General features: G+C 48.6%; 7 non-coding genes and 2 pseudogenes across 7 annotated transcripts; all 9 read left to right on the top strand.

The window, feature by feature from the left end:
• Positions 1 to 1605: 1605 nt before the first annotated feature.
• LOC130347448 (U2 spliceosomal RNA) lies at positions 1606 to 1773 on the top strand (annotated as a pseudogene).
• Positions 1774 to 7571: 5798 nt separating this feature from the next.
• Positions 7572 to 7744, top strand: LOC130347443 (U2 spliceosomal RNA; annotated as a pseudogene).
• A 2087-nt stretch (positions 7745 to 9831) lies between these two features.
• LOC130347468 (U2 spliceosomal RNA) lies at positions 9832 to 10022 on the top strand. Its single transcript, XR_008885392.1, has one exon. It is a non-coding gene; the product is annotated as a U2 spliceosomal RNA (small nuclear RNA).
• Positions 10023 to 12113: 2091 nt separating this feature from the next.
• Positions 12114 to 12304, top strand: LOC130347467 (U2 spliceosomal RNA). Its single transcript, XR_008885391.1, has one exon. It is a non-coding gene; the product is annotated as a U2 spliceosomal RNA (small nuclear RNA).
• Positions 12305 to 14400: 2096 nt separating this feature from the next.
• Positions 14401 to 14591, top strand: LOC130347466 (U2 spliceosomal RNA). Its single transcript, XR_008885390.1, has one exon. It is a non-coding gene; the product is annotated as a U2 spliceosomal RNA (small nuclear RNA).
• A 2071-nt stretch (positions 14592 to 16662) lies between these two features.
• On the top strand, positions 16663 to 16853 carry LOC130347465 (U2 spliceosomal RNA). The gene has a single exon (XR_008885389.1). It is a non-coding gene; the product is annotated as a U2 spliceosomal RNA (small nuclear RNA).
• A 2095-nt stretch (positions 16854 to 18948) lies between these two features.
• Positions 18949 to 19139, top strand: LOC130347464 (U2 spliceosomal RNA). Its single transcript, XR_008885388.1, has one exon. It is a non-coding gene; the product is annotated as a U2 spliceosomal RNA (small nuclear RNA).
• Positions 19140 to 21237: 2098 nt separating this feature from the next.
• Positions 21238 to 21428, top strand: LOC130347461 (U2 spliceosomal RNA). The gene has a single exon (XR_008885386.1). It is a non-coding gene; the product is annotated as a U2 spliceosomal RNA (small nuclear RNA).
• A 2095-nt stretch (positions 21429 to 23523) lies between these two features.
• LOC130347460 (U2 spliceosomal RNA) lies at positions 23524 to 23714 on the top strand. The gene has a single exon (XR_008885385.1). It is a non-coding gene; the product is annotated as a U2 spliceosomal RNA (small nuclear RNA).
• Positions 23715 to 25530: the final 1816 nt, after the last annotated feature.

Here is a 25530-nt window from a genome sequence, read left to right as displayed (position 1 = left end):
GCTGTTCACACAGGTGTGTCATTGCTGTACATTGACCATGCATTGCTTCTGTGGTATTGCAAAGGCAAAGACAAATGCTTCCAGCCATCCATTGCACTAATGGATTGGTCATCAGCTGGCTGTCTATGTCCCGCATCAATATAGACCAAAGTACAGAGGGTTAGGCTATGCTATTGTGCACCTACCTGATGCATCAGAAGGTGCGAGGCCCTTGCTAAATTCTGTGCACAGACTTTGAGATCTATGCTTTAGACTGTATCTAAACCTGCTCCAACATGGACTGACATTCTGGCCTACTTTCAGCCGATGCGACTTGTCTGTCGCTGAACAGTCGCTTTTTATGTATTCAGCACCTATGTATAATGTTGTAAAAATGCTCTAGAAGCTAAAGTCGCAGAAATGTCACACATATTTGGCCTGCAACTTTCTGTGCGACAAATTCAGACAGGAAAAATCAGTATAAATCCTTAGAAAATTATCCCCCAGTGTCTCCATCTGCTGGCGGTATTGAATAAGCATTGCTGCACTGATGGGGTATGCATTAGACGAAAAAAAAGAAGAAAAAGAAGAATAATACGCCCAGAAAAGAGGCGAAAAGGAGAAAAACGTAAAAAAACGTGAAAAAAAAGTAAGAGGAAGAGAAGGGAAAAAAAGGTGGAAATGGGTTTAAAAGTGATTTCGGCGGAGAAATATATATATATATATATATATATATATATATATATATATATATGCGCACACACACACATAGATATAAACGTATTCTCCGTTGAGATATTGCAGCCGCTGCTGTGTCCAGGCCCAGGAGCCTTAGCACTGTGCTGTGATGTCACTCAATACCACTGACATCACTAGGTGTAAACAACATCTCTCCTTTGCTGTGTATGTGACTATGGAGCTGTTTGGTGATGTCGTCTATTACGGCCTTCATAGAAGCAACAGGAGATTGTTGCATCCATCTTGAACCCTCAGAACTACAGTGCTATGATGTCACTCACTTCCACAGGCCTTGCAGAGTGTAAACAACAACAACCCAGCTTTGTTGTGTATGTAACCAAAGGGATTTGTGATGTCACCTAGAACCTTCACAGCAGCGACAGCTTTATGAGGAGCATCAGCACTGCTCTGCCTGAGCAGAACCATCACCGCCATAGGTTGTCAAATAACCCGGATTTAACCCACACAGGTAAGTCCAATGGGGTGCAGGCATGTCCTCTATGCTTACAGCTTCCCGTGGGTGTTGCTTTGATACCGTTTGGGGACAGCCAAGGAGGCATCTGCAGGCAACAAAGGTAGGTGTGTGCTTGTGTGTGTGTTTCCTATGCAGATCCTAAGCCCAGTGTCACATGCAAGTAGGAGGAGTAAGAAGGGTTCCTGGCAAATCCGGGTTATGGATTGCATTTAAAAAGGCCCCGTGGGAGTGCAATGGGCCCCTGTCTTGCTGCTTAGCAATAATGGTATGGGTTTAGGTTCTGCTGTGTGTACTGGTGGTTGACTGCCCCCCAGCCCAGAGTGTGCATGGAAAATTGTCTGGCAGCCTCCCTGACAGCAAGCAGTGATAGTGCCCATGAAGGGGACCTTGTTGGGCCCGCCCCTTTCACGGTTATCGCTTCTCGGCCTTTTGGCTAAGATCAAGTGTAGTATCTGTTCTTATCAGATACTTACCTGGCAGGGGAGATACCATGATCGCTACGGTCTGAAGAACTCCAAGCATTGTGGTAGAGATTTTGCGTAGTACGATTGCAGTACTTTTCGTTCTTATTAGAACCGCATTTCTCTAGAGCATACCACCTGAAGATCGTCTCCTGCCTGCCTCGGAACATCTGAAGAAGGAGAAGATCTTGAAGACTGCAGCTCCGGAAGAAGCCGACGAAGAACCTGGAAGAAGGGAATCGGCGGTGAATTCCGGAACAGCGGCGAAGAGGAAGGCGGCGCAGAATCTTTTCGAAGAAACTCGCTGCCTCTGGAGAAGGATTTGCATAGCTCCTCCCACCGGGACCGGATCTGCATAGCTCCTCCCACCCGGGAAAGAAGACTTTGCGAAGCCTCTCTCCACAAGCAAGCAAGGAAGCGGAAAAGAGCCTGCTGGAAGAAGCCATGGCCTCAACCAGCAAGTCCACCCAGGAGGCTGCAGGGCAAGGCCTGGAGGTCCAGCCCCAACCACAGCAAGCTTCAACCTCCACCACGGCAAGGCAGAAGGGCGGCAGAATTCCTAACCTGGAAGCTCCAACCCTGGAGCCCTGGATGAGGCAGACTGTTGCCTTGAAGCTCAAGCCCGTGGACGGAAGGGTGCCGGACATGTCCCACGACGTGTTCTGCAAGAAGATGCTGGCGGATCAAGGCTTCCCCACGGCTGACACCCTGGGAATAGCAACCTTCTTTTCGGGAATCTTCTACATCACCTTTGCCACCATTGGGACCTGTAGAAGATACTGGGAGGTGGTGAAAGCGGCGAGTCCCGAATCCCCTTTCTCTCGCTTTGTGGGCAACTGCCTTATTCAAAGAGAGGAGAGGCGGGTGACGGTCTCAATGCGGAACCCACACACCCCAGGCACGGACATCTCGACCTTCCTGAAGCGCTTCTGCACCGTGGTGAGGGAGCCCACCCGCATCCTGAACTCACTCGGATACTGGACCTGCAAGTGGTCTGTGGTCGTCAGACTCAACAAGAACCCTGCTTCTCCAGACGGACTACAGCACCTGCCAACGACATTTTCCTTGGGCAACTCCACAGGACTTATCTTCTACCCGGACATGCCGCAGACCTGCAGGAGATGTGGCAAGATGGGCCACGAGGGCAAGGACTGTACGGAGGATGCCTGCAGGTATTGCCGTGTGACAGGTCACACGACCAAGGACTGCCCCAAGAGCAAGACCTGCAACCTCTGCGGACTGGCAGCCCACAGCTACAAGGACTGCCCCCAGAGGGAGAGAACATGGGCATCTGTGGCAGCGAGAGCACCGAAGCCAGCCCCAGCTCCGGAGCCAACACCACGGATGGCCAAGCCGACCAAGGAGGGTAAGAAGGCGAAAGCCACCACCCCTGCCCCGTCCCGCCCCTCCCCTGCCCCTCCCGCCCCATCCCCTGCCCCTCCCGCCCCATCTCCTGCCCCATCCCGCCCCACCCCTGCCCCATCCCGTCCCACCCCTGCCCCTCCTGCCCCATCCCGTCCCACCCCTGCCCCTCCTGCCCCATCCCGTCCCACCCCCGCCCCTCCTGCCCCATCCCGCCCCACCCCTGCCCCCCGTACCCCACCCCGGCCCACCCCTGCCCCCCGTACCCCACCCCGGCCCACCCCTGCCCCGTCCTCCCCTGCCCGGCCCACCCCTGCCCCGTCCTCCCCTGCCCGGCCCACCCCTGCCCCATCCTCCCCTGCCCGGGCACTCTCTCCTGCCCCCCGCCCCACCCAGCCTCCTTTCTCTCCTGGCCCAGCAGCACCTAACCCCCCTCCAGCTGCTGGTGCCCGCCCTTCGGAGGACTTTCCTGTGCTTCCTCCCCCAGGTACCATACAGAGGAAGAGGAAAGGAAGGGACAACGTATCAGAAGAGTCCCACAAAAGAAAGATAATCGAGACCTGCGAAACCCCTCAAGCTTCAGATGAGGAGGAGGATATGGAGCAGGTCTGCGAGAGCCTTGAGGCTTCAGAAGGAGAGGAGGTGATGGAGCAGGCCCAAGTGGAGCAGGTCCAAGCAGAGCCAGTCCAAGCTCAATCTATGGAGGAGCTGCTGCAGGACCCAGAGGTTAAGAAAATCCTGGACACTCCGTCCAACACGGTCTACGACGAGTTCTTGGAAGGGCGCTACGAGAAGCCACAGGAGCCGACAGGCGCCAGAGAAGAGGACCCGTCCGACCAGACTGGTAACTAGTATCAGAACTAACCTCTCTTTTTATTCCCATGGCTGATCTCAACATCTTCTGCATTAATGTGAGGAGTATTAGAGCTTGGTTTAGATTTCAGACTGTTCTTACGTTCTTAGACTCCCAGAGGTGTGATGTTTACATGTTGCAGGAATGTGCTTTGTCTGCTTCTAGGTCTTACAACCATCTGGCCAGGCAGTGGCCTCACGGCCCTTCCTACTGGTCTGGTGGGGGCGACAATAGGTCTGCGGGGGTGGCCATCCTGATCAGGGGAGGTAACTTTGCACTTGATTCCGTCCGGGAGCTCGTCTGTGGCAGACTTCTTGTCGCAGACGGTTCCTGGGCGGGTGAGCCCGTGCGGCTCATCAACGTGTATGCCTCCCCTGAGAGGGATGTCCGACTGGAGGTTCTCCAGGCCCTGCGGGCTGAACTCGCCACCACTAGAGCAGTAGTGTTGGGTGGTGACTTCAACTGCCCCATTGAGGTGGACGGGCGCAGTTCTGGCACATCCGCCAACCTGGACGTGACGTCTAAACTGCTGATTGAGATGGTGACGGAGGCATCCTTGCAGGACGTTGTCGGGTCCATCGGGAACGGCTCCGTAAACTATACGTGGAGCCGCCCCGATGGCTCGCTCCGTTCTCGGATAGACTTCATCTTCACTTCGAGAGCAGTCAGAAAGGTGTCGTACTCTATGGTCCCCTGCTTCTTCTCTGACCACAGGGCCATTCGATTCCGGGGGACTCTGGGCCATGGATTCCCACCTGGCCCGGGCTCCTGGAAGTTGAATTGTGCCCTGTTGGAGCAGAGGGAGGTCATGGAGGAACTTAGGGATGCTTACCTTGTATGGCGAAATGACAAATGTCTGTTCAAGTGCATCAGCGATTGGTGGGAATATGTTAAAGTCGAATTCCGTTGTTTCTTTCAGGCAAAAGGCAGACAACAGGCGTGTGCGAAGAAGTGGGACTTGAGGAAACTGCAGCGCGAGCTGCGGTCCCTGCAGGACCTGCTCCAGTGTGGCTGGGACGTCAGGGAGGAGCTGGAGGAGACCAAAAAGAGCTTGAAAAGGCACTTTGAGGAGGAATCCAAGCGAATCGTTTTTCGTTCCAAGGTGGAGAACCTGGAGAAGGGTGAGAAATGTAACTCTTTCTTTTTCAGGAAGCTCCATGCCGGCCACACGCCCCTGACTGAGCTACGAGATGAGACCGGACACATGAGGAGCGGCAAGGAGGAAGTGATGGGGGTCGTCCACGACTTCTACAGCAACCTCTACGCCCCCAAGTCATCCGACCCCGAAGCCGCCGAGAGGTTCCTGTCAGGTGTCACTAACGTTGTTGATCCCGCAGGTGCGGCGGCTATGGACGACCCCTTGACGGTGGGGGAGCTGCTCTCTGCCGCTAAATCCTTTAAGCCCGGCAAGACCCCGGGCAGTGACGGTCTCCCGGCCGAGCTCTACGTAGCGCTGGGTGACCTGATCTGTCCGGACCTGTTGGAGGTGTACGAGGAGATGGTGGTGGGGGGCAGAATGCCTCCGTCGTTGAGGGAAGGGATGATCACGATCTTGTATAAGCGGAAGGGGGAGAGATGCGACCTGAAAAACTGGCGTCCCATCTCTCTCCTGAACGTGGACTACAAGATCCTCGCCAAGGTGCTGGCCAACAGGCTGAAACCTGTCATGGGGCAGATCGTCCATCCGGACCAGACCTGCAGCATTCCTGGCCGCAGGATTGCCGACAGCCTTGCCCTTGTGAGAGACACGGTCCATTACATCCAGGACCGCGGGGGCCGCGCCGCCCTGGTCAGCTTAGATCAGGAGAAGGCGTTCGACCGTGTCTCCCACGCATTCATGGACAGGGTTTTGCGCAGGCTGGGTCTGGGGAAGATGTTTTGCTCTTTTGTTAACGTTATGTATTTTGACATTTACAGCACGGTGTTGGTGAACGGCTGGAAGACTGACCCCTTTTCCATTCTTTCAGGGGTTAGACAAGGCTGCCCTCTTTCACCTCTCCTTTTTGTTTGTGTTATAGAGCTCTTCGCTGAGACTATCCGGCAGAATGGAGAGATCAGAGGGATCACCGCACCAGGACCAGATCGCCACGAGGTCAAGTGCTCGCTCTACATGGACGACGTGACCGTCTTCTGCGCTGACCAGCGTTCGGTGACTGCACTCGTCCAGACCTGCGAGGACTTCGGCAGAGCTTCGGGGGCAAAAGTCAACTGCGGGAAGTCGGAGGCCATGCTCTTCGGGGAATGGCTCCTGGCTTCTTCCGCCCCCTTCCCCTTTACTATTAAGCCGGACTTCATTCAAATTCTTGGAGTCTGGTTCGGGAAGGAAGGAGCGGCCCTTAAGTCTTGGCAAGACCGACTAGGAAGGATAAACTCGAAGATCGGACTGTGGAGCTCCAGAAAGCTCACGATGGAAGGCAAGGCACTTGTCCTGCGGAGTGAAGTTTTGCCTGTGCTCCAATATACCGCACAGGCCTGGCCTCCCCATACCACCGTTTGCAAGGCCATCACCCGGACAGTGTTTGGCTTCGTCTGGGGCAAAATGGACAGAGTCAAGAGGACCGTGATGTACAAGGAACCCCGCAAGGGTGGGAAGGGAATACCCGACATCCCCGCTCTGCTGAGGGCCTCCTTTGCATGTGTCACGGTGCAGCGGACTCTTGTAGAAAAGACTGGCTCAGCGGGCAGGTCCATGTCTCGCTTGCTTCTCATGCCCCTCTGGAGACAGCTGGGCTGGGACAAGTGGGACAGCTCCATCCCTTACAACTGGAACACTCCCTGGTTCTATGGGGATGTTGTCCGGTTTGTGAGGGAGCACCAGCTGGAAGGACTGAAACCAGACCTATGGAAGCCAAAGACAATCCACAAGCTCATCCGAGCTAAGGACTCGACCGAGCTGGTTCCGGGACTCCCCGCAGCCACTGCAGAGACAGTTTGGAACAATGTGGCCTCAAAGCGGCTTACCAATGGACACAAGGACTTGTCGTGGATGGCCGTCATGGGAGGTCTCTCTCTCAGGTCATTCATGCATGCCCGCAACCTGTGCAAGACCCGGTACTGCCCCCGTTGCCCCTACGTGGAGGAAACATCTTTCCACGTGTTTTGGCAGTGCCCCTTTGCACAGGGTCTGTTGGACGCCCTAGAATACGAACTCAGAGACTCAGTGCCCAGGAGCTGCCTATCGTACCATTCGGTGCTTTACGGCCTGTTCCCTGGGACCCACGACGTGGAGGCCATCCAGGAGGCCTGGCGCCTTATGAACTGTTTTAAGGACGCAGTGTGGCTTGCCAGGAACCGCCTCGTGATCAACAGGGAAAACATGTCCGTCCGGGACTGCCGCAGGTTCATCAAGAACCTGCTTAGAGACTATTCCATCTTGGACAGCTCGGCCGTTGATGAGGAAGAAGAGGAGTGAAGACCCCTCTCCTTCTCCCATGTCTCCCTGAAGATACAGCCCAACAGTTTGGCCCTGTGATCCGCCCCCTCCCTACCCCCACATAGTCGCCCACACCCCTACCCCGATCACAGATTGTATTATTCGGTTTTTGTTTGATCTCTTGTGCCTTTATATTGCAGGATTGAGCTGAATGTTAGAGTAGCATGGTGTGCGATGTATAGCTTAGGGAACCTTTGCTGTGTATTGTACTATCATGCTTTGTGTGACTGTAATTTATTGTACGACTTGTAATGACTGAACGGAAAATAAAGCTCTTTCAATCAAAAAAATCTGTTCTTATCAGTTTAATATCTGATACGTCCCCTATCTGGGGACCATATATTAAATGGATTTTTGAGAACGGGGGCCGATTTCGAAGCTTGCTTCCGTCGCCCTATGCATTGACCCGATATGGCAGTATCTTCGGGTACAGTGCACCACCCCCTTACAGGGTTAAAAAGAAAGATTCCTACTTTCATTGCTACCTGCTTGCTGGCTAGCCAGCTAGCCAGCCCTGTGGGCCTTGCTGCTGCTGCAGCCAAAAAACAAAAGGTGGTGCTGCTGCTGCTTCTGCTGCTTCTGCTTCTGCTTGTGTCTGGCCCCTGTTGGAGCGTCCAGGCACAGGACTTCTGCTGCTGCTGACTAAATGGCCTCCTTAATTGGATCATTTGAGTAGCCAGCACACCTGTGCAGGTAGGGCATGACATGATAGGCAGCTGCCTTGATAGCGGGTGGGTGCTGAATGTTCCTAATTGACAAAATAAGATTAATGCTTATGAAGAAATATAAAATCTCATCCCTTCCCCAATATCGCGCCACACCCCTACCCCTTAATTCCCTGGTTGAACGTGATGGACATATGTCTTTTTTCGACCGTACTAACTATGTAACTATGTAACATAACATGGGGGGGGTCTCCTGGCTGTTCACACAGGTGTGTCATTGCTGTACATTGACCATGCATTGCTTCTGTGGTATTGCAAAGGCAAAGACAAATGCTTCCAGCCATCCATTGCACTAATGGATTGGTCATCAGCTGGCTGTCTATGTCCCGCATCAATATAGACCAAAGTACAGAGGGTTAGGCTATGCTATTGTGCACCTACCTGATGCATCAGAAGGTGCGAGGCCCTTGCTAAATTCTGTGCACAGACTTTGAGATCTATGCTTTAGACTGTATCTAAACCTGCTCCAACATGGACTGACATTCTGGCCTACTTTCAGCCGATGCGACTTGTCTGTCGCTGAACAGTCGCTTTTTATGTATTCAGCACCTATGTATAATGTTGTAAAAATGCTCTAGAAGCTAAAGTCGCAGAAATGTCACACATATTTGGCCTGCAACTTTCTGTGCGACAAATTCAGACAGGAAAAATCAGTATAAATCCTTAGAAAATTATCCCCCAGTGTCTCCATCTGCTGGCGGTATTGAATAAGCATTGCTGCACTGATGGGGTATGCATTAGACGAAAAAAAAGAAGAAAAAGAAGAATAATACGCCCAGAAAAGAGGCGAAAAGGAGAAAAACGTAAAAAAACGTGAAAAAAAAGTAAGAGGAAGAGAAGGGAAAAAAAGGTGGAAATGGGTTTAAAAGTGATTTCGGCGGAGAAATATATATATATATATATATATATATATATATATATATATATATATATGCGCACACACACACATAGATATAAACGTATTCTCCGTTGAGATATTGCAGCCGCTGCTGTGTCCAGGCCCAGGAGCCTTAGCACTGTGCTGTGATGTCACTCAATACCACTGACATCACTAGGTGTAAACAACATCTCTCCTTTGCTGTGTATGTGACTATGGAGCTGTTTGGTGATGTCGTCTATTACGGCCTTCATAGAAGCAACAGGAGATTGTTGCATCCATCTTGAACCCTCAGAACTACAGTGCTATGATGTCACTCACTTCCACAGGCCTTGCAGAGTGTAAACAACAACAACCCAGCTTTGTTGTGTATGTAACCAAAGGGATTTGTGATGTCACCTAGAACCTTCACAGCAGCGACAGCTTTATGAGGAGCATCAGCACTGCTCTGCCTGAGCAGAACCATCACCGCCATAGGTTGTCAAATAACCCGGATTTAACCCACACAGGTAAGTCCAATGGGGTGCAGGCATGTCCTCTATGCTTACAGCTTCCCGTGGGTGTTGGTTTGATACCGTTTGGGGACAGCCAAGGAGGCATCTGCAGGCAACAAAGGTAGGTGTGTGCTTGTGTGTGTGTTTCCTATGCAGATCCTAAGCCCAGTGTCACATGCAAGTAGGAGGAGTAAGAAGGGTTCCTGGCAAATCCGGGTTATGGATTGCATTTAAAAAGGCCCCGTGGGAGTGCAATGGGCCCCTGTCTTGCTGCTTAGCAATAATGGTATGGGTTTAGGTTCTGCTGTGTGTACTGGTGGTTGACTGCCCCCCAGCCCAGAGTGTGCATGGAAAATTGTCTGGCAGCCTCCCTGACAGCAAGCAGTGATAGTGCCCATGAAGGGGACCTTGTTGGGCCCGCCCCTTTCACGGTTATCGCTTCTCGGCCTTTTGGCTAAGATCAAGTGTAGTATCTGTTCTTATCAGTTTAATATCTGATACGTCCCCTATCTGGGGACCATATATTAAATGGATTTTTGAGAACGGGGGCCGATTTCGAAGCTTGCTTCCGTCGCCCTATGCATTGACCCGATATGGCAGTATCTTCGGGTACAGTGCACCACCCCCTTACAGGGTTAAAAAGAAAGATTCCTACTTTCATTGCTACCTGCTTGCTGGCTAGCCAGCTAGCCAGCCCTGTGGGCCTTGCTGCTGCTGCAGCCAAAAAACAAAAGGTGGTGCTGCTGCTGCTTCTGCTGCTTCTGCTTCTGCTTGTGTCTGGCCCCTGTTGGAGCGTCCAGGCACAGGACTTCTGCTGCTGCTGACTAAATGGCCTCCTTAATTGGATCATTTGAGTAGCCAGCACACCTGTGCAGGTAGGGCATGACATGATAGGCAGCTGCCTTGATAGCGGGTGGGTGCTGAATGTTCCTAATTGACAAAATAAGATTAATGCTTATGAAGAAATATAAAATCTCATCCCTTCCCCAATATCGCGCCACACCCCTACCCCTTAATTCCCTGGTTGAACGTGATGGACATATGTCTTTTTTCGACCGTACTAACTATGTAACTATGTAACATAACATGGGGGGGGGGGGGGTCTCCTGGCTGTTCACACAGGTGTGTCATTGCTGTACATTGACCATGCATTGCTTCTGTGGTATTGCAAAGGCAAAGACAAATGCTTCCAGCCATCCATTGCACTAATGGATTGGTCATCAGCTGGCTGTCTATGTCCCGCATCAATATAGACCAAAGTACAGAGGGTTAGGCTATGCTATTGTGCACCTACCTGATGCATCAGAAGGTGCGAGGCCCTTGCTAAATTCTGTGCACAGACTTTGAGATCTATGCTTTAGACTGTATCTAAACCTGCTCCAACATGGACTGACATTCTGGCCTACTTTCAGCCGATGCGACTTGTCTGTCGCTGAACAGTCGCTTTTTATGTATTCAGCACCTATGTATAATGTTGTAAAAATGCTCTAGAAGCTAAAGTCGCAGAAATGTCACACATATTTGGCCTGCAACTTTCTGTGCGACAAATTCAGACAGGAAAAATCAGTATAAATCCTTAGAAAATTATCCCCCAGTGTCTCCATCTGCTGGCGGTATTGAATAAGCATTGCTGCACTGATGGGGTATGCATTAGACGAAAAAAAAGAAGAAAAAGAAGAATAATACGCCCAGAAAAGAGGCGAAAAGGAGAAAAACGTAAAAAAACGTGAAAAAAAAGTAAGAGGAAGAGAAGGGAAAAAAAGGTGGAAATGGGTTTAAAAGTGATTTCGGCGGAGAAATATATATATATATATATATATATATATATATATATATATATATATGCGCACACACACACATAGATATAAACGTATTCTCCGTTGAGATATTGCAGCCGCTGCTGTGTCCAGGCCCAGGAGCCTTAGCACTGTGCTGTGATGTCACTCAATACCACTGACATCACTAGGTGTAAACAACATCTCTCCTTTGCTGTGTATGTGACTATGGAGCTGTTTGGTGATGTCGTCTATTACGGCCTTCATAGAAGCAACAGGAGATTGTTGCATCCATCTTGAACCCTCAGAACTACAGTGCTATGATGTCACTCACTTCCACAGGCCTTGCAGAGTGTAAACAACAACAACCCAGCTTTGTTGTGTATGTAACCAAAGGGATTTGTGATGTCACCTAGAACCTTCACAGCAGCGACAGCTTTATGAGGAGCATCAGCACTGCTCTGCCTGAGCAGAACCATCACCGCCATAGGTTGTCAAATAACCCGGATTTAACCCACACAGGTAAGTCCAATGGGGTGCAGGCATGTCCTCTATGCTTACAGCTTCCCGTGGGTGTTGGTTTGATACCGTTTGGGGACAGCCAAGGAGGCATGTGCAGGCAACAAAGGTAGGTGTGTGCTTGTGTGTGTGTTTCCTATGCAGATCCTAAGCCCAGTGTCACATGCAAGTAGGAGGAGTAAGAAGGGTTCCTGGCAAATCCGGGTTATGGATTGCATTTAAAAAGGCCCCGTGGGAGTGCAATGGGCCCCTGTCTTGCTGCTTAGCAATAATGGTATGGGTTTAGGTTCTGCTGTGTGTACTGGTGGTTGACTGCCCCCCAGCCCAGAGTGTGCATGGAAAATTGTCTGGCAGCCTCCCTGACAGCAAGCAGTGATAGTGCCCATGAAGGGGACCTTGTTGGGCCCGCCCCTTTCACGGTTATCGCTTCTCGGCCTTTTGGCTAAGATCAAGTGTAGTATCTGTTCTTATCAGTTTAATATCTGATACGTCCCCTATCTGGGGACCATATATTAAATGGATTTTTGAGAACGGGGGCCGATTTCGAAGCTTGCTTCCGTCGCCCTATGCATTGACCCGATATGGCAGTATCTTCGGGTACAGTGCACCACCCCCTTACAGGGTTAAAAAGAAAGATTCCTACTTTCATTGCTACCTGCTTGCTGGCTAGCCAGCTAGCCAGCCCTGTGGGCCTTGCTGCTGCTGCAGCCAAAAAACAAAAGGTGGTGCTGCTGCTGCTTCTGCTGCTTCTGCTTCTGCTTGTGTCTGGCCCCTGTTGGAGCGTCCAGGCACAGGACTTCTGCTGCTGCTGACTAAATGGCCTCCTTAATTGGATCATTTGAGTAGCCAGCACACCTGTGCAGGTAGGGCATGACATGATAGGCAGCTGCCTTGATAGCGGGTGGGTGCTGAATGTTCCTAATTGACAAAATAAGATTAATGCTTATGAAGAAATATAAAATCTCATCCCTTCCCCAATATCGCGCCACACCCCTACCCCTTAATTCCCTGGTTGAACGTGATGGACATATGTCTTTTTTCGACCGTACTAACTATGTAACTATGTAACATAACATGGGGGGGGGGGGGGGGGGGTCTCCTGGCTGTTCACACAGGTGTGTCATTGCTGTACATTGACCATGCATTGCTTCTGTGGTATTGCAAAGGCAAAGACAAATGCTTCCAGCCATCCATTGCACTAATGGATTGGTCATCAGCTGGCTGTCTATGTCCCGCATCAATATAGACCAAAGTACAGAGGGTTAGGCTATGCTATTGTGCACCTACCTGATGCATCAGAAGGTGCGAGGCCCTTGCTAAATTCTGTGCACAGACTTTGAGATCTATGCTTTAGACTGTATCTAAACCTGCTCCAACATGGACTGACATTCTGGCCTACTTTCAGCCGATGCGACTTGTCTGTCGCTGAACAGTCGCTTTTTATGTATTCAGCACCTATGTATAATGTTGTAAAAATGCTCTAGAAGCTAAAGTCGCAGAAATGTCACACATATTTGGCCTGCAACTTTCTGTGCGACAAATTCAGACAGGAAAAATCAGTATAAATCCTTAGAAAATTATCCCCCAGTGTCTCCATCTGCTGGCGGTATTGAATAAGCATTGCTGCACTGATGGGGTATGCATTAGACGAAAAAAAAGAAGAAAAAGAAGAATAATACGCCCAGAAAAGAGGCGAAAAGGAGAAAAACGTAAAAAAACGTGAAAAAAAAGTAAGAGGAAGAGAAGGGAAAAAAAGGTGGAAATGGGTTTAAAAGTGATTTCGGCGGAGAAATATATATATATATATATATATATATATATATATATATATATATATGCGCACACACACACATAGATATAAACGTATTCTCCGTTGAGATATTGCAGCCGCTGCTGTGTCCAGGCCCAGGAGCCTTAGCACTGTGCTGTGATGTCACTCAATACCACTGACATCACTAGGTGTAAACAACATCTCTCCTTTGCTGTGTATGTGACTATGGAGCTGTTTGGTGATGTCGTCTATTACGGCCTTCATAGAAGCAACAGGAGATTGTTGCATCCATCTTGAACCCTCAGAACTACAGTGCTATGATGTCACTCACTTCCACAGGCCTTGCAGAGTGTAAACAACAACAACCCAGCTTTGTTGTGTATGTAACCAAAGGGATTTGTGATGTCACCTAGAACCTTCACAGCAGCGACAGCTTTATGAGGAGCATCAGCACTGCTCTGCCTGAGCAGAACCATCACCGCCATAGGTTGTCAAATAACCCGGATTTAACCCACACAGGTAAGTCCAATGGGGTGCAGGCATGTCCTCTATGCTTACAGCTTCCCGTGGGTGTTGGTTTGATACCGTTTGGGGACAGCCAAGGAGGCATCTGCAGGCAACAAAGGTAGGTGTGTGCTTGTGTGTGTGTTTCCTATGCAGATCCTAAGCCCAGTGTCACATGCAAGTAGGAGGAGTAAGAAGGGTTCCTGGCAAATCCGGGTTATGGATTGCATTTAAAAAGGCCCCGTGGGAGTGCAATGGGCCCCTGTCTTGCTGCTTAGCAATAATGGTATGGGTTTAGGTTCTGCTGTGTGTACTGGTGGTTGACTGCCCCCCAGCCCAGAGTGTGCATGGAAAATTGTCTGGCAGCCTCCCTGACAGCAAGCAGTGATAGTGCCCATGAAGGGGACCTTGTTGGGCCCGCCCCTTTCACGGTTATCGCTTCTCGGCCTTTTGGCTAAGATCAAGTGTAGTATCTGTTCTTATCAGTTTAATATCTGATACGTCCCCTATCTGGGGACCATATATTAAATGGATTTTTGAGAACGGGGGCCGATTTCGAAGCTTGCTTCCGTCGCCCTATGCATTGACCCGATATGGCAGTATCTTCGGGTACAGTGCACCACCCCCTTACAGGGTTAAAAAGAAAGATTCCTACTTTCATTGCTACCTGCTTGCTGGCTAGCCAGCTAGCCAGCCCTGTGGGCCTTGCTGCTGCTGCAGCCAAAAAACAAAAGGTGGTGCTGCTGCTTCTGCTTCTGCTTGTGTCTGGCCCCTGTTGGAGCGTCCAGGCACAGGACTTCTGCTGCTGCTGACTAAATGGCCTCCTTAATTGGATCATTTGAGTAGCCAGCACACCTGTGCAGGTAGGGCATGACATGATAGGCAGCTGCCTTGATAGCGGGTGGGTGCTGAATGTTCCTAATTGACAAAATAAGATTAATGCTTATGAAGAAATATAAAATCTCATCCCTTCCCCAATATCGCGCCACACCCCTACCCCTTAATTCCCTGGTTGAACGTGATGGACATATGTCTTTTTTCGACCGTACTAACTATGTAACTATGTAACATAACATGGGGGGGGGTCTCCTGGCTGTTCACACAGGTGTGTCATTGCTGTACATTGACCATGCATTGCTTCTGTGGTATTGCAAAGGCAAAGACAAATGCTTCCAGCCATCCATTGCACTAATGGATTGGTCATCAGCTGGCTGTCTATGTCCCGCATCAATATAGACCAAAGTACAGCACCTACCTGATGCATCAGAAGGTGCGAGGCCCTTGCTAAATTCTGTGCACAGACTTTGAGATCTATGCTTTAGACTGTATCTAAACCTGCTCCAACATGGACTGACATTCTGGCCTACTTTCAGCCGATGCGACTTGTCTGTCGCTGAACAGTCGCTTTTTATGTATTCAGCACCTATGTATAATGTTGTAAAAATGCTCTAGAAGCTAAAGTCGCAGAAATGTCACACATATTTGGCCTGCAACTTTCTGTGCGACAAATTCAGACAGGAAAAATCAGTATAAATCCTTAGAAAATTATCCCCCAGTGTCTCCATCTGCTGGCGGTATTGAATAAGCATTGCTGCACTGATGGGGTAATGCATTAGACGAAAAAAAAGAAGAAAAAGAAGAATAATACGCCCAGAAAAGAGGCGAAAAGGAGAAAAACGTAAAAAAACGTGAAAAAAAAGTAAGAGGAAGAGAAGGGAAAAAAAGGTGGAAATGGGTTTTAAAAGTGATTTCGGCGGAGAAATATATATATATATATATATATATATATATATATATATATATATATATATATATATATATGCGCACACACACACATAGATATAAACGTATTCTCCGTTGAGATATTGCAGCCGCTGCTGTGTCCAGGCCCAGGAGCCTTAGCACTGTGCTGTGATGTCACTCAATACCACTGACATCACTAGGTGTAAACAACATCTCTCCTTTGCTGTGTATGTGACTATGGAGCTGTTTGGTGATGTCGTCTATTACGGCCTTCATAGAAGCAACAGGAGATTGTTGCATCCATCTTGAACCCTCAGAACTACAGTGCTATGATGTCACTCACTTCCACAGGCCTTGCAGAGTGTAAACAACAACAACCAGCTTTGTTGTGTATGTAACCAAAGGGATTTGTGATGTCACCTAGAACCTTCACAGCAGCGACAGCTTTATGAGGAGCATCAGCACTGCTCTGCCTGAGCAGAACCATCACCGCCATAGGTTGTCAAATAACCCGGATTTAACCCACACAGGTAAGTCCAATGGGGTGCAGGCATGTCCTCTATGCTTACAGCTTCCCGTGGGTGTTGGTTTGATACCGTTTGGGGACAGCCAAGGAGGCATCTGCAGGCAACAAAGGTAGGTGTGTGCTTGTGTGTGTGTGTTTCCTATGCAGATCCTAAGCCCAGTGTCACATGCAAGTAGGAGGAGTAAGAAGGGTTCCTGGCAAATCCGGGTTATGGATTGCATTTTAAAAAGGCCCCGTGGGAGTGCAATGGGCCCCTGTCTTGCTGCTTAGCAATAATGGTATGGGTTTAGGTTCTGCTGTGTGTACTGGTGGTTGACTGCCCCCCAGCCCAGAAGTGTGCATGGAAAATTGTCTGGCAGCCTCCCTGACAGCAAGCAGTGATAGTGCCCATGAAGGGGACCTTGTTGGGCCCGCCCCTTTCACGGTTATCGCTTCTCGGCCTTTTGGCTAAGATCAAGTGTAGTATCTGTTCTTATCAGTTTAATATCTGATACGTCCCCTATCTGGGGACCATATATTAAATGGATTTTTGAGAACGGGGGCCGATTTCGAAGCTTGCTTCCGTCGCCCTATGCATTGACCCGATATGGCAGTATCTTCGGGTACAGTGCACCACCCCCTTACAGGGTTAAAAAGAAAGATTCCTACTTTCATTGCTACCTGCTTGCTGGCTAGCCAGCTAGCCAGCCCTGTGGGCCTTGCTGCTGCTGCAGCCAAAAAACAAAAGGTGGTGCTGCTGCTGCTTCTGCTGCTTCTGCTTCTGCTTGTGTCTGGCCCCTGTTGGAGCGTCCAGGCACAGGACTTCTGCTGCTGCTGACTAAATGGCCTCCTTAATTGGATCATTTGAGTAGCCAGCACACCTGTGCAGGTAGGGCATGACATGATAGGCAGCTGCCTTGATAGCGGGTGGGTGCTGAATGTTCCTAATTGACAAAATAAGATTAATGCTTATGAAGAAATATAAAATCTCATCCCTTCCCCAATATCGCGCCACACCCCTACCCCTTAATTCCCTGGTTGAACGTGATGGACATATGTCTTTTTTCGACCGTACTAACTATGTAACTATGTAACATAACATGGGGGGGGGGGGGGGGGGGTCTCCTGGCTGTTCACACAGGTGTGTCATTGCTGTACATTGACCATGCATTGCTTCTGTGGTATTGCAAAGGCAAAGACAAATGCTTCCAGCCATCCATTGCACTAATGGATTGGTCATCAGCTGGCTGTCTATGTCCCGCATCAATATAGACCAAAGTACAGAGGGTTAGGCTATGCTATTGTGCACCTACCTGATGCATCAGAAGGTGCGAGGCCCTTGCTAAATTCTGTGCACAGACTTTGAGATCTATGCTTTAGACTGTATCTAAACCTGCTCCAACATGGACTGACATTCTGGCCTACTTTCAGCCGATGCGACTTGTCTGTCGCTGAACAGTCGCTTTTTATGTATTCAGCACCTATGTATAATGTTGTAAAAATGCTCTAGAAGCTAAAGTCGCAGAAATGTCACACATATTTGGCCTGCAACTTTCTGTGCGACAAATTCAGACAGGAAAAATCAGTATAAATCCTTAGAAAATTATCCCCCAGTGTCTCCATCTGCTGGCGGTATTGAATAAGCATTGCTGCACTGATGGGGTATGCATTAGACGAAAAAAAAGAAGAAAAAGAAGAATAATACGCCCAGAAAAGAGGCGAAAAGGAGAAAAACGTAAAAAAACGTGAAAAAAAAGTAAGAGGAAGAGAAGGGAAAAAAAAGGTGGAAATGGGTTTTAAAAGTGATTTCGGCGGAGAAATATATATATATATATATATATATATATATATATATATATATGCGCACACACACACATAGATATAAACGTATTCTCCGTTGAGATATTGCAGCCGCTGCTGTGTCCAGGGCCCAGGAGCCTTAGCACTGTGCTGTGATGTCACTCAATACCACTGACATCACTAGGTGTAAACAACATCTCTCCTTTGCTGTGTATGTGACTATGGAGCTGTTTGGTGATGTCGTCTATTACGGCCTTCATAGAAGCAACAGGAGATTGTTGCATCCATCTTGAACCCTCAGAACTACAGTGCTATGATGTCACTCACTTCCACAGGCCTTGCAGAGTGTAAACAACAACAACCCAGCTTTGTTGTGTATGTAACCAAAGGGATTTGTGATGTCACCTAGAACCTTCACAGCAGCGACAGCTTTATGAGGAGCATCAGCACTGCTCTGCCTGAGCAGAACCATCACCGCCATAGGTTGTCAAATAACCCGGATTTAACCCACACAGGTAAGTCCAATGGGGTGCAGGCATGTCCTCTATGCTTACAGCTTCCCGTGGGTGTTGGTTTGATACCGTTTGGGGACAGCCAAGGAGGCATCTGCAGGCAACAAAGGTAGGTGTGTGCTTGTGTGTGTGTTTCCTATGCAGATCCTAAGCCCAGTGTCACATGCAAGTAGGAGGAGTAAGAAGGGTTCCTGGCAAATCCGGGTTATGGATTGCATTTAAAAAGGCCCCGTGGGAGTGCAATGGGCCCCTGTCTTGCTGCTTAGCAATAATGGTATGGGTTTAGGTTCTGCTGTGTGTACTGGTGGTTGACTGCCCCCCAGCCCAGAGTGTGCATGGAAAATTGTCTGGCAGCCTCCCTGACAGCAAGCAGTGATAGTGCCCATGAAGGGGACCTTGTTGGGCCCGCCCCTTTCACGGTTATCGCTTCTCGGCCTTTTGGCTAAGATCAAGTGTAGTATCTGTTCTTATCAGTTTAATATCTGATACGTCCCCTATCTGGGGACCATATATTAAATGGATTTTTGAGAACGGGGGCCGATTTCGAAGCTTGCTTCCGTCGCCCTATGCATTGACCCGATATGGCAGTATCTTCGGGTACAGTGCACCACCCCCTTACAGGGTTAAAAAGAAAGATTCCTACTTTCATTGCTACCTGCTTGCTGGCTAGCCAGCTAGCCAGCCCTGTGGGCCTTGCTGCTGCTGCAGCCAAAAAACAAAAGGTGGTGCTGCTGCTGCTTCTGCTGCTTCTGCTTCTGCTTGTGTCTGGCCCCTGTTGGAGCGTCCAGGCACAGGACTTCTGCTGCTGCTGACTAAATGGCCTCCTTAATTGGATCATTTGAGTAGCCAGCACACCTGTGCAGGTAGGGCATGACATGATAGGCAGCTGCCTTGATAGCGGGTGGGTGCTGAATGTTCCTAATTGACAAAATAAGATTAATGCTTATGAAGAAATATAAAATCTCATCCCTTCCCCAATATCGCGCCACACCCCTACCCCTTAATTCCCTGGTTGAACGTGATGGACATATGTCTTTTTTCGACCGTACTAACTATGTAACTATGTAACATAACATGGGGGGGGGGGGGGGGGGGGGTCTCCTGGCTGTTCACACAGGTGTGTCATTGCTGTACATTGACCATGCATTGCTTCTGTGGTATTGCAAAGGCAAAGACAAATGCTTCCAGCCATCCATTGCACTAATGGATTGGTCATCAGCTGGCTGTCTATGTCCCGCATCAATATAGACCAAAGTACAGAGGGTTAGGCTATGCTATTGTGCACCTACCTGATGCATCAGAAGGTGCGAGGCCCTTGCTAAATTCTGTGCACAGACTTTGAGATCTATGCTTTAGACTGTATCTAAACCTGCTCCAACATGGACTGACATTCTGGCCTACTTTCAGCCGATGCGACTTGTCTGTCGCTGAACAGTCGCTTTTTATGTATTCAGCACCTATGTATAATGTTGTAAAAATGCTCTAGAAGCTAAAGTCGCAGAAATGTCACACATATTTGGCCTGCAACTTTCTGTGCGACAAATTCAGACAGGAAAAATCAGTATAAATCCTTAGAAAATTATCCCCCAGTGTCTCCATCTGCTGGCGGTATTGAATAAGCATTGCTGCACTGATGGGGTATGCATTAGACGAAAAAAAAGAAGAAAAAGAAGAATAATACGCCCAGAAAAGAGGCGAAAAGGAGAAAAACGTAAAAAAACGTGAAAAAAAAGTAAGAGGAAGAGAAGGGAAAAAAAGGTGGAAATGGGTTTAAAAGTGATTTCGGCGGAGAAATATATATATATATATATATATATATATATATATATATATATATATGCGCACACACACACATAGATATAAACGTATTCTCCGTTGAGATATTGCAGCCGCTGCTGTGTCCAGGCCCAGGAGCCTTAGCACTGTGCTGTGATGTCACTCAATACCACTGACATCACTAGGTGTAAACAACATCTCTCCTTTGCTGTGTATGTGACTATGGAGCTGTTTGGTGATGTCGTCTATTACGGCCTTCATAGAAGCAACAGGAGATTGTTGCATCCATCTTGAACCCTCAGAACTACAGTGCTATGATGTCACTCACTTCCACAGGCCTTGCAGAGTGTAAACAACAACAACCCAGCTTTGTTGTGTATGTAACCAAAGGGATTTGTGATGTCACCTAGAACCTTCACAGCAGCGACAGCTTTATGAGGAGCATCAGCACTGCTCTGCCTGAGCAGAACCATCACCGCCATAGGTTGTCAAATAACCCGGATTTAACCCACACAGGTAAGTCCAATGGGGTGCAGGCATGTCCTCTATGCTTACAGCTTCCCGTGGGTGTTGGTTTGATACCGTTTGGGGACAGCCAAGGAGGCATCTGCAGGCAACAAAGGTAGGTGTGTGCTTGTGTGTGTGTTTCCTATGCAGATCCTAAGCCCAGTGTCACATGCAAGTAGGAGGAGTAAGAAGGGTTCCTGGCAAATCCGGGTTATGGATTGCATTTAAAAAGGCCCCGTGGGAGTGCAATGGGCCCCTGTCTTGCTGCTTAGCAATAATGGTATGGGTTTAGGTTCTGCTGTGTGTACTGGTGGTTGACTGCCCCCCAGCCCAGAGTGTGCATGGAAAATTGTCTGGCAGCCTCCCTGACAGCAAGCAGTGATAGTGCCCATGAAGGGGACCTTGTTGGGCCCGCCCCTTTCACGGTTATCGCTTCTCGGCCTTTTGGCTAAGATCAAGTGTAGTATCTGTTCTTATCAGTTTAATATCTGATACGTCCCCTATCTGGGGACCATATATTAAATGGATTTTTGAGAACGGGGGCCGATTTCGAAGCTTGCTTCCGTCGCCCTATGCATTGACCCGATATGGCAGTATCTTCGGGTACAGTGCACCACCCCCTTACAGGGTTAAAAAGAAAGATTCCTACTTTCATTGCTACCTGCTTGCTGGCTAGCCAGCTAGCCAGCCCTGTGGGCCTTGCTGCTGCTGCAGCCAAAAAACAAAAGGTGGTGCTGCTGCTGCTGCTTCTGCTGCTTCTGCTTGTGTCTGGCCGCTGTTGGAGCGTCCAGGCACAGGACTTCTGCTGCTGCTGACTAAATGGCCTCCTTAATTGGATCATTTGAGTAGCCAGCACACCTGTGCAGGTAGGGCATGACATGATAGGCAGCTGCCTTGATAGCGGGTGGGTGCTGAATGTTCCTAATTGACAAAATAAGATTAATGCTTATGAAGAAATATAAAATCTCATCCCTTCCCCAATATCGCGCCACACCCCTACCCCTTAATTCCCTGGTTGAACGTGATGGACATATGTCTTTTTTCGACCGTACTAACTATGTAACTATGTAACATAACATGGGGGGGGGGGGGGGGGGGGGTCTCCTGGCTGTTCACACAGGTGTGTCATTGCTGTACATTGACCATGCATTGCTTCTGTGGTATTGCAAAGGCAAAGACAAATGCTTCCAGCCATCCATTGCACTAATGGATTGGTCATCAGCTGGCTGTCTATGTCCCGCATCAATATAGACCAAAGTACAGAGGGTTAGGCTATGCTATTGTGCACCTACCTGATGCATCAGAAGGTGCGAGGCCCTTGCTAAATTCTGTGCACAGACTTTGAGATCTATGCTTTAGACTGTATCTAAACCTGCTCCAACATGGACTGACATTCTGGCCTACTTTCAGCCGATGCGACTTGTCTGTCGCTGAACAGTCGCTTTTTATGTATTCAGCACCTATGTATAATGTTGTAAAAATGCTCTAGAAGCTAAAGTCGCAGAAATGTCACACATATTTGGCCTGCAACTTTCTGTGCGACAAATTCAGACAGGAAAAATCAGTATAAATCCTTAGAAAATTATCCCCCAGTGTCTCCATCTGCTGGCGGTATTGAATAAGCATTGCTGCACTGATGGGGTATGCATTAGACGAAAAAAAAGAAGAAAAAGAAGAATAATACGCCCAGAAAAGAGGCGAAAAGGAGAAAAACGTAAAAAAACGTGAAAAAAAAGTAAGAGGAAGAGAAGGGAAAAAAAGGTGGAAATGGGTTTAAAAGTGATTTCGGCGGAGAAATATATATATATATATATATATATATATATATATATATATATATATGCGCACACACACACATAGATATAAACGTATTCTCCGTTGAGATATTGCAGCCGCTGCTGTGTCCAGGCCCAGGAGCCTTAGCACTGTGCTGTGATGTCACTCAATACCACTGACATCACTAGGTGTAAACAACATCTCTCCTTTGCTGTGTATGTGACTATGGAGCTGTTTGGTGATGTCGTCTATTACGGCCTTCATAGAAGCAACAGGAGATTGTTGCATCCATCTTGAACCCTCAGAACTACAGTGCTATGATGTCACTCACTTCCACAGGCCTTGCAGAGTGTAAACAACAACAACCCAGCTTTGTTGTGTATGTAACCAAAGGGATTTGTGATGTCACCTAGAACCTTCACAGCAGCGACAGCTTTATGAGGAGCATCAGCACTGCTCTGCCTGAGCAGAACCATCACCGCCATAGGTTGTCAAATAACCCGGATTTAACCCACACAGGTAAGTCCAATGGGGTGCAGGCATGTCCTCTATGCTTACAGCTTCCCGTGGGTGTTGGTTTGATACCGTTTGGGGACAGCCAAGGAGGCATCTGCAGGCAACAAAGGTAGGTGTGTGCTTGTGTGTGTGTTTCCTATGCAGATCCTAAGCCCAGTGTCACATGCAAGTAGGAGGAGTAAGAAGGGTTCCTGGCAAATCCGGGTTATGGATTGCATTTAAAAAGGCCCCGTGGGAGTGCAATGGGCCCCTGTCTTGCTGCTTAGCAATAATGGTATGGGTTTAGGTTCTGCTGTGTGTACTGGTGGTTGACTGCCCCCCAGCCCAGAGTGTGCATGGAAAATTGTCTGGCAGCCTCCCTGACAGCAAGCAGTGATAGTGCCCATGAAGGGGACCTTGTTGGGCCCGCCCCTTTCACGGTTATCGCTTCTCGGCCTTTTGGCTAAGATCAAGTGTAGTATCTGTTCTTATCAGTTTAATATCTGATACGTCCCCTATCTGGGGACCATATATTAAATGGATTTTTGAGAACGGGGGCCGATTTCGAAGCTTGCTTCCGTCGCCCTATGCATTGACCCGATATGGCAGTATCTTCGGGTACAGTGCACCACCCCCTTACAGGGTTAAAAAGAAAGATTCCTACTTTCATTGCAACCTGCTTGCTGGCTAGCCAGCTAGCCAGCCCTGTGGGCCTTGCTGCTGCTGCAGCCAAAAAACAAAAGGTGGTGCTGCTGCTGCTTCTGCTGCTTCTGCTTCTGCTTGTGTCTGGCCCCTGTTGGAGCGTCCAGGCACAGGACTTCTGCTGCTGCTGACTAAATGGCCTCCTTAATTGGATCATTTGAGTAGCCAGCACACCTGTGCAGGTAGGGCATGACATGATAGGCAGCTGCCTTGATAGCGGGTGGGTGCTGAATGTTCCTAATTGACAAAATAAGATTAATGCTTATGAAGAAATATAAAATCTCATCCCTTCCCCAATATCGCGCCACACCCCTACCCCTTAATTCCCTGGTTGAACGTGATGGACATATGTCTTTTTTCGACCGTACTAACTATGTAACTATGTAACATAACATGGGGGGGGGGGGGTCTCCTGGCTGTTCACACAGGTGTGTCATTGCTGTACATTGACCATGCATTGCTTCTGTGGTATTGCAAAGGCAAAGACAAATGCTTCCAGCCATCCATTGCACTAATGGATTGGTCATCAGCTGGCTGTCTATGTCCCGCATCAATATAGACCAAAGTACAGAGGGTTAGGCTATGCTATTGTGCACCTACCTGATGCATCAGAAGGTGCGAGGCCCTTGCTAAATTCTGTGCACAGACTTTGAGATCTATGCTTTAGACTGTATCTAAACCTGCTCCAACATGGACTGACATTCTGGCCTACTTTCAGCCGATGCGACTTGTCTGTCGCTGAACAGTCGCTTTTTATGTATTCAGCACCTATGTATAATGTTGTAAAAATGCTCTAGAAGCTAAAGTCGCAGAAATGTCACACATATTTGGCCTGCAACTTTCTGTGCGACAAATTCAGACAGGAAAAATCAGTATAAATCCTTAGAAAATTATCCCCAGTGTCTCCATCTGCTGGCGGTATTGAATAAGCATTGCTGCACTGATGGGGTATGCATTAGACGAAAAAAAAGAAGAAAAAGAAGAATAATACGCCCAGAAAAGAGGCGAAAAGGAGAAAAACGTAAAAAAACGTGAAAAAAAAGTAAGAGGAAGAGAAGGGAAAAAAAGGTGGAAATGGGTTTAAAAGTGATTTCGGCGGAGAAATATATATATATATATATATATATATATATATATATATATATGCGCACACACACACATAGATATAAACGTATTCTCCGTTGAGATATTGCAGCCGCTGCTGTGTCCAGGCCCAGGAGCCTTAGCACTGTGCTGTGATGTCACTCAATACCACTGACATCACTAGGTGTAAACAACATCTCTCCTTTGCTGTGTATGTGACTATGGAGCTGTTTGGTGATGTCGTCTATTACGGCCTTCATAGAAGCAACAGGAGATTGTTGCATCCATCTTGAACCCTCAGAACTACAGTGCTATGATGTCACTCACTTCCACAGGCCTTGCAGAGTGTAAACAACAACAACCCAGCTTTGTTGTGTATGTAACCAAAGGGATTTGTGATGTCACCTAGAACCTTCACAGCAGCGACAGCTTTATGAGGAGCATCAGCACTGCTCTGCCTGAGCAGAACCATCACCGCCATAGGTTGTCAAATAACCCGGATTTAACCCACACAGGTAAGTCCAATGGGGTGCAGGCATGTCCTCTATGCTTACAGCTTCCCGTGGGTGTTGGTTTGATACCGTTTGGGGACAGCCAAGGAGGCATCTGCAGGCAACAAAGGTAGGTGTGTGCTTGTGTGTGTGTTTCCTATGCAGATCCTAAGC

This window comes from Hyla sarda, unplaced genomic scaffold, assembly GCF_029499605.1.
Source record: "Hyla sarda isolate aHylSar1 unplaced genomic scaffold, aHylSar1.hap1 scaffold_839, whole genome shotgun sequence".
In the NCBI taxonomy this organism is placed as follows: Eukaryota; Metazoa; Chordata; class Amphibia; order Anura; family Hylidae; genus Hyla; species Hyla sarda.
This window is presented reverse-complemented; position numbering and strand designations above follow the sequence as displayed.